This window comes from Passer domesticus, chromosome 7 (genome assembly GCF_036417665.1).
Source record: "Passer domesticus isolate bPasDom1 chromosome 7, bPasDom1.hap1, whole genome shotgun sequence".
Taxonomy (NCBI): domain Eukaryota; kingdom Metazoa; phylum Chordata; class Aves; order Passeriformes; family Passeridae; genus Passer; species Passer domesticus.
Window position 1 is genome coordinate 18,689,630 of NC_087480.1, and position 8,977 is coordinate 18,698,606.

Consider the following 8,977-nt stretch of genomic DNA (forward strand, 5'->3'; position numbering starts at 1 on the left):
GCTCACACCTCTTCACAGGGTCCTTTCTGCCCCTAAATCACCTGGAGTGGCTTCAGATGGGTTCCAGGGGGTAAAACAGGTGAGTACAGGTGAGTTGTTGCAGGGAGAAGAGACAGGGAGAGAGGTGCAGGGTTTGGGCAGTTGCAGAGGAGAAGTGGGAGGATTTGTGACCCAAATATTTCTCAGAGTTACCAAAACTCTGAAGAAGTGATGGCACCTGAATTGCCCTAGGCAAGAGACCCTCGTGTAGCTCCAGCCACCTTTGTCACCTGCCTGTTCCTCCCCTCATTCTGCCAGGACCTCCTTGAGAACAGGGCTGAAGAGTGAAGAGGCTTCAAGGAAATAAAAGGTTTGAGCTGATGATCACAGCTCTGAGCTTTAGGCTCTCAGCGTCTTCCCTCCTCTTGTGGACTTTGGTGCAGAGTCCTGTCCACCCCCTGGCCATGCCAAAATTGCTGTCTCGTGCTCAGTGGTGGCCAGTGGTCTGGATGGAAGATCCCAGCAGCGTCCTGGCCCCACCAAACAAACCAAACTGAACAGCTCCCAGGGTAACGTGACTCATTCTTGGAGCATGGGGGCAACTTCCTTGCTCCTTGATTTTGCCTGGGCCTGGAGGATGGACAGAAGAGATGGCTGGAATGTAATCCATGGGGAATGTTGGGATGAGGAGGGTCAGCCAAATCCATGCAGTGTCCAGGGAGTTGATGCCCCATCCCTGGATGTGTCCAAGGCCAGGCTGGATATGGGGCTGGAAGCAAGCTGGGACAGTGGAAGGTGTTCCTGCCCATGGCAGGAGGTGGGGTGAGATGGTCCCTAGGGTTCCTCCCAAGCCAAAGCATTCCCTGATCCATTGGTTCCGTAATTCCTAAGGACAGCCAGTACCATCCTCTCCCCAGACCAAAGGCGGCTCAGAGAGTCACATAATTGCATTGTGGGGAGACTAAAAGTTTTCAGGGGCTTCTTGACTTCTCCAAATTGGATTTGTGGTGCCCATTTGCTCCCAAAGTGTGCAACAGGACACGCACACAACTCATTTTTCCATTTCAAAATCCATCGGTGCTTTCACCCTCCCATGGGTGCAGAACTCTGAGCTTTTCAATCCAAATTCCTGCAGGATCCCAGCTGCAGACCACAACCAGAATTCCCAGACTGCAGCAGGTGCTGGGCCAGCTCATCATGCAAAGGAGAGAGGAAGGGAGCCTTGATCTGAAAATGGAAACTGTCACTTGGAGACATTTGATGGGTTTTTTGGAATTAAGCCATGCTTGCCACCCATACTGGGACACTTGAGGTGAAGATCTGGAATGTTTGAGCTCCCATTTCTCCTGCTGTGAGCCCTGAGAGCTGCTTGCTGCCTCCCAGCAGATCCTGCCACCTCTCTCCAGAGCAGCCCTTCAGCCTCCATCAGGATCACGTTGATGGGACTTCCCGTGCTCCAGTGACCCCCACCCTCCATCCCAACCTGTTCCCTGCTGCTCTTCCTTGTGCATGTCCTTTCCACTATCCTTCACCCTGGAGTAACATTTCATGGATAACTGGTGGGACACAACTGTGGGTTTTCTGCAGAGACCCTCAGAGTGATTTTCCCACTGGGATCTGTTCCCTGACAGTGACAGATGAGGAAAAAAAGGGAGAGGAGCAAAAGCAAGTTTTGCCTACAGACAAATTCATCCTTCTCTCAAAATTATTGCACCTGATCGTTTTCTCAGCATATTTCGTGGGAAGGAAAAATGATGGAGCCCGAAAATCTGCAAAACAGATGGAAGGACTCTTCCTCCTTCAGCCGGAGTCCGGCGATCCCGATTTTCAGGTGCGCAGGACTTTTTCAGCAATTCCTTTTGATCCGGCAGCCAGGAGAGGGAGCTCGGCATCCTAATGCCAGGCTCCACTCGCCGGAGAGCTCTGGAGACAATGCTGATGATTCTTTTGTTCGACAAATAAAAGAAGTGGCCCACGAGGGAGCCGTTTTGGCAGCTGCTTTATGAGGGCTGCGGGGAATTGTGGAAAATCGATGTTTGCCAAAGGCGGAATGGACAGAATTGGTGGAAGAAAACAAAAGTAACTCTTGGGCTTCGGAGGGATTATTGCAGGCACGGGATCTTGGAAAAGTGGGGTGGCTTCAGTGCCCCACCAGCAGGAGCACGGAGCACTGGGATCTGTCGGGACCAGGAGCAGTGGGAATTCATGAGCCAGACTTGCAACTTTGGCCACCAAACCCAGAGGCAAGTCCCCTCAGTAAAAATTCCCCTCCCAGATCACCAAGGACTTGCAGGTCCCATCCACCTCATGGGAAGCAGTAGGATATTCAGGAATTTTGTATTTGGGTGTTTAAGCAGGGGCTGTCACCGAGCTGCAGGTGTCACAGGGAGAATGCTCAGAGAATCACAATGGAAAGGGATTCCCAAATGTCCTGAACATCGGTGGAAAGAGACACTTTAAAAATGGATAATTATCCCATGACAGCCTACCAGCGAGGCCAGGAATTCAGTAGGATTGGAAGGGAGACATTTATAGAAATATAAAGAGTCCACACTCCTACATCGAAACTTCCTGAGTTTAATGATGTCAGCTTAATCAGTTCTGATAAGCAGTGTCACAATTCCTTGACTTCCTGAAAGTCCTGCTTCTTTCTTTCCTTTGGATGTTTAACATCCTGGGAAGAGCAGATTGTGGACCTGGCTCGGCCAGCCTGCGGATGGATGTAAAGATGTCACCTCAAGGACTTTGGGGATGCTCCTCAGTCACAGGATCCCAGAATCCTGGAGGCTGGAAAAGGCCTCCAGGATCATCGAGTCCAAGCTGTACCCAATGCCCACCTTGTCCCCAGCCCAGAGCACTGAGTTCTGTGTTCAGGCCTTCCTTGAACACCTCCAGGGATGGGGACTCCACCACTTCCCTGGAAATGTTCTTCTTCAAGGCCCCAGAGACCACAACAGGCCAATTTCAATCCCCACGTGCTGCTGGGATCCCCTAATCCAGAGATGCCTGAGCACAAGGAGCTGCTGCTCTTGGTGATTCCCTTCGTAATGTCACTTTTTTCCTGTTGCTCCTGGAAAATGCCATATGTAGGCGTCTTTTCCTTCTGCTCAGTGTGACACCTCTGTCACATGAGCTGCAGCTGTAGGCATGGAGAAGGAAACTCCCAACTCCATGTTGGGAAATCTGGAAGAGTTCAATTCCTTGTCCAGGGGATCATTCATGAGCCATCCCAGCCCCTGCCAGAGCTGCTGTAACCACTCAGCACTGACAGATCCACGCCTGGATCTACTGCCCAGTCTGGCTTTTGGAGAGAGCTGAGGGATGGAGTTGAGACAGGAAGACTGCAGCCTTTCCCTGCATCCTTCCAAATCCTGTTTGGATAAGCACAGTGCCTGCAGGGAAACTGGAATAGAATCATGGAGTGATAGGATGGTTTGGGTTGGAAGGACCTTAGAGCCCACCCAGTGCCACCCCTGCCCTGGGCAGGGGCACCTTCCACTGTGCCAGGCTGCTCCAAGCTCCAGTGTCCAGCCTGGCCTTGGGCACTGCCAGGGATCCAGGGGCAGCCACAGCTGTTCTGGGCACCTGTGCCAGGTCTGCCCACCCTCACAGGGAATAATTGGTTCTATCTTCCTATTCCTCACCTGACAGATGCATTTTCCCTTGGGTTAGAGTGAAGAAAGGTTGTTTGGGGAGTGCCAGCTGGGCTATGGAGCTCCTGAACAGCAGCTGCCACTGGAATATCCACCTGGATTAGATGGCTGCTGGCACCCAGCAGGCTGAAACCTGTGCCTGAGCTGCAGGTCCCAGCTGGCTGCTGAAGCCACCCGACCGTGATGGGGACAGCAGTGTCCCCGTGCTTGGCAGGGGATTGGCACCAGGGGGTCTTTAAGGAGCCTTCCAACTCAAACCAGGCTGGGATTCTCTGATAACAAAATCTGCAGGTCTCAGTTCTGGAGACAGCTGTTGAGAGCTCCTGTTACAGGTGGGGACTGGAAGAGTCTTGGGTCGGTTTTGAGTGAGCCAAAGCCTTTGTTCTCTGAAAATGTCCTGTGCTGGGAGAGAACATTCCCCACCAACCTCCCAGGATATCACTGCTCTGCCCTGTGCTTGGGGAACGCTGCCTGGCAAGGCTGGCATTTCTCCACTGATGTCTCAGTTTGTAATGCCCCTCCAGCCACTCCTTGGAGCATTCCCAGCTCTTCTCCAGTGCCTTTCGCTGCCCACATGGATCTCAGTGACACCAAAAATGATCTTTGAGTATCACCATCCCCTGCTGCCCTTTCTCAGGGAATCACAGAACAGCTGGGGTTGGAAGAACCTCAAACATTCCCCCAGTGCTGCCAAGGCCATCACTGACCCACGTCCCCAAAAGCCACATCCACATGGCTTTGGAAACCCTCCAGGATGGTGATTCCACCCCTGTCCAGTTTGTCTCCTGGCTGGAGGGACGCCCTCCCTGCCCTGCTGCCCGTTCAAACAGACAATGAAGTGTTTCATGTTTTCTGGGACTATTCCCACATTGACTTTGAAATTTATTTCCCACAAACATTTGTCCTCAAAATCCAATCTCTCTGACGGCTGAAGAAAGCAACATAAAAGAAGCAGGGCATTTATTTATAATTGAAAGGGAAAGTCCTCGGCTCTGCTGACCAGAGGTGCCAATTAGAGCCTGCTGGATGTGGATGGAGGCACCTCCTCCCCTCCCCGGCTCGCCCTGGACAGGAGAGCAGCAGGTATTTGCTGTGCTGGGTCAAGACTGGACCTCCAAGCAGGAATTCCATGGCTCCAGCTCCCCTGTCCTGAAGCCAGCCAGGCCTCAGAACATTTAGAAACTGAAAGGCTGGATGAAAGCATCAAACACCAAGACAGTTTGCAGGAATATCAACCAGACAAAAAAAACCCCTAAACCCCCAAAAACCCAATTGTACCGAAACCATTGCTGGGCACAGAAAGCTCCAGATTTTGTAGCTTCCAGACAAAGTCAGCAGCAACCGTCAGAATCTGTGTTTCAAGTCTGACCTTCTGCTTTTATCTATATTTTAAACCCCACACAAGGTATACAAGGCGAATGTTGCTGTTACAGTCAGAAAAGCCTAAATAATGGATGAAGAACAGAGGCTGCATAGGGAGGCAGGAGGGGGGGGAAAGAAAAAGAAAAGAGAGAAAAAGAAAAAAGGAGGAAGAGAAAAGCTGAAGGAAAAACGAAAAAAAAAAAAAAGAAAAAGCAAGAGAGAAAGAAAGTCAAGAACCCTCCAAAATGAGAAGAGGCTGATACCTCTGAGCTGAGCCTGGAAGTGGGAATGTGATCCCTTCCATGGGTGGGGTGGGAGCTGGTCAGGGGCTGCTGCTGGAGCAGTTGTAACTTGCTGCTCTCAGCCCAACTCAAAATTGGGCAGTTTCTGCTCTGCCTCTGCCCATGATCCAAGCTCCTCTTCCAGAAGGCAATATCCTCAAGGGAAGGAGCCAGGAGAGGTCTGGAGCTGGATGTGGTGAGAGGTGAAGGTGTTGGACAGGCTGTGCTGTCCTTGGAGCTGCCAAAATATTGCCAGGACTGGATCCTCCTGCACTGAGTCAGGGGGTGAGGATGAGACTTATCTGTGGAAGGTGTCTGGATGGAAACACTTGCTGGATGCTTTTTTATTTCCATGAACATTTGTCCTGGAGGCAGCACTGTGATTTTGCAGCAGGGCTGGGAGCACCAAGGGCAGGTAACATCCATTGCCAGGATACCCCACAGCAGAACTGAGACCTCTGAAAGGCAGAGTTTCCACGGAGTTAAATATTTGGAGAGGCTTGCAGGAGGCCTCCTCCTTCCCTGCCTCCATCCCTTCCTCCCAGCCCTGCAAGGAGCTGGCTCCAGGCAGCAGGGCTTGAGAGCCTGAAGAAGCAGAATGAAGCCATCAAGGCTTGGCGTGGAGGCAAACTGCATTTCATTCCCTGCAAACTGCATTTCATTCCCTGCCAAGTGCCCAGTCACTCCTGCTCGCCTCTCACTGGGCTCCTGTGTTCTGTGTCCGGGCTCCCTTTCCAGGTGCTCGCTGGTTGTAACTGGAGTGTGAGGCTGTGCTGGGAGCAGGACACAGCTCCTGGTCAGCCCAGGTTCCCTCTCCTCCACACATCCACCTTTGGAGAGATGCCAGGAGCAGCTTTGTGTTGGATCCTCTCTGCTGGTGACCCAGGGGCTGCCTGGCTCCAAGCCCACCCAGCACAACGAGTGGGATGCACTGCAGGCTGTGCTCAGCCACCAACCCCTGTGTGTGACAGGGCCAGAAAAGGGCAGGCAAGAGGCTTTCTTTCCACCAGTCCCTTACAGGGTGACCTCCCCTCTCCCCTTGTCACAGCCCCTGGTGCTGTCCCAGGATGGTATCACTGCATCACCCCTCTCCTTTCATAAAATCCCACAACAATTTGGGTGAGAAGGGACCTTAAAGCCCATCTCATTCCAGCTAGAGCTGGGAGGAACCTTCCCCTATCCCAGGCTGCTCCAAGCCCCATCCAACCTGGCCTTGGACACTTGCAGGGATCCATGGGCAGCACAGCTGCTCTGGGCATCCTGTGCAGGTCCTCAGCACCCTCACAGGGAAGATTTTTTCCAAATATTTAATCCTAAATCTAATCCTTCCTTGTATGTACCCTCTGCCTGCTTAAAGCCTGGGGTCTAACCACTAGGATGACCCTGGCCATGCTTGCAGGGGTTGTTATTCCCAGAAACTTTGGTGTTTGGACAGTTGAGTGCTCAGCTGTGCCAGACACTTGTACCAGTAACAAATGGCACAGCAAGAAGTGGGGAAGGTGGGCCTGGAGGCACAACTGTGGGGCAAGGACACCATCTCCATGGGCAAGTCCATCCCACCTCCCAGTCCATGCCCTGAGTCTCCTGCAGATGTTTCCACCTGCACAGAGGTCACCTCATCTCCTGGTGTAGATCCAAACTTTTCCCAGTCAGCATTTTCCTGGCAGCAGAAGGAGCAGGGGAATAGCAAGGTTGGTAAAAAAATGTAGGAGTGAAAATGTGTCTGGAAAGTCATTCATTTATGCACCAGCCAGGGGAGCGAGATGTTCCCTCACTCATGGATAGCACAGAGCCAGGTCAATGTGATCCATCAGTAATTAATGGTGGCAGGACAGGAGGAGGCAGTGTGGCCAAAGGGGAGACTCAGAAAAGGCTCCAAAGCCAGTCCAAGCTCTGTCAGTCAGCTCCTAACAAGGCTTCAAAAGGAATCCAGGGCATCCCAAGATCCCTGCGGGTTCCTGCAGCCATCCCAGGAAAAGCAGGGTGGGAGGGGGTGGCTCCAGCATCACCGACCAGACCCAGTTCTGAACAAGAGAGGACCCAAAGTGCTCTGTGACTGCAGACCTGGGTCACCAGGACACCTCAGGAAGGTCCCAGCATCAAGGGGTGATGGATGTGGGAGCTGTGGGGGCTGTGCTGTGGGACAGGAGCCTCCACTCCTTCACCCAAGGCTGGAGAGGCTCCAAGGCATGACATGTTTGCAGGACTGTGAGACTGACCCGATGAAAGAGGTTTCTTTAGAGCATCGTTAGATTTGGTGATCTGAAAGGTCTTTTCCAATCTAAATGATTTCAAGAATGAGGAAGAAAAGAGTCTGGGAGCAAACTGGCCTGTTAACAGACAAATTCAGGGATCCTAGAGGCCTGTCCACCTGGATGATCCTGCAATTCCATGACCTGCACAGCCTGTCCTGGGCTCTCTACAGGCTCAGGGGGACTCCACAGAACCCGCTTGAAGTCACAGAGTCACGGAATGGTTTGGGTGGGGAGGGAACTCAGAGCTCATCTTGCTGCAACTGCCTGCCATGGGCAGGGAAACTTCCACCAGCCCAAGTCCTCTTGCAAAACCCTTCACTCGGAATTTCCCTGTTGGAAACACGAAGCTGAGCCGTTGGATTGATCTCCACACTCCCGTGGCTCCGATAATCGCAGGCCATGGCAGAGGCCACAGCACCTGAGCTCTAATTGAACCTTTGCTCTCAGCGAGGCCCGAGGAGGAACACCCTACAGAGGGAGCTTTCAGGTTCCCTTAATTTAACCAAAATATCCTGCAGCCCACTTAACAGCACATTATGAAATTTCCTCATGAATAATTAACTCTGAACTGCGATTGACATCATGAAGCATGTGGCTGGCTCAGGCAGCGCCTTCCAGCAGCCAGTGCCTCACAGGGGGATGCACAGCTAGCACGGCAGAAATCAGCACTTCCCCAGCAAGAGCAGGGCCTGGTGCAGCTGCTGCTGGGCAGGGCAGGCAGCTGCTCCCCAGTGCTCCTCCAGACACGAGATGGGGAGGACAGGATGGCCAAGCCCGAGAGCGGGATCGGGGTGGCAGGAGGTCAGGGAGCTTCGGCCAGGGCTGGTACATCACAAGGAGAAGTTCAGAGCTGTGTCTGAGGCCTCCGGGCTGTCAGCGGCGTTGTTGTGATGGGGAAACAGCTCCTGGTGCAAGGAAAAGCTGCTTTTCTCAGCACTTGAGCCACTGACAGCTCCTGGCAGCTGGTGCTGGAAGGCGAGGCTGGAGGTCCCTGCCAGACACGGGGACTGCTCCCTGCTCCCGGGGACGGCACAGCCCTGGGTGCTGCACTCCCATGGCAGGCACGGGCACTCCCACAGGCTCCAATTCCGGCAGTGTCACTCCTGCCTGCTGTGATTTTCTCAGCTTCCAGGTATCTGAGAACAAAACTTGGCCCAGGGCTCGAAGTTTCCCAAGGGAAAGCTCCTCTTCAGGAGTCGGTCTCATGAACACCCGGCCGGCTTTGCATCCCTCTCACACAGAGCCGTGCTGCTCCAGGAGCCGCAGGGAACCCCAGCACAGCCTCTCCACCAGCCGGGCCACCAGCCCCTCGGGGACATGTCCCTGTCTGCCCACCTGCCTTCACACCCGAGGGGACCCAGCCTCGGGGGGACGAGCAGCGGGGCTGCCCTCCGCGATGAATTAGTCACGGCCAGAGGGGTGACCCCGTGTCCTGCTGGCTGTACCG

General features: G+C 53.4%; 1 long non-coding RNA gene across 1 annotated transcript; it reads right to left on the reverse strand.

Moving 5' to 3' along the window:
- Window positions 1-4,462: 4,462 nt before the first annotated feature.
- LOC135304106 (uncharacterized) lies at window positions 4,463-7,720 on the reverse strand. The gene is made up of 3 exons (XR_010365547.1): window positions 7,495-7,720; window positions 6,876-6,935; window positions 4,463-6,105 (listed from the first exon to the last, which is right to left on the reverse strand). It is a non-coding gene; the product is annotated as an uncharacterized LOC135304106 (long non-coding RNA).
- Window positions 7,721-8,977: the final 1,257 nt, after the last annotated feature.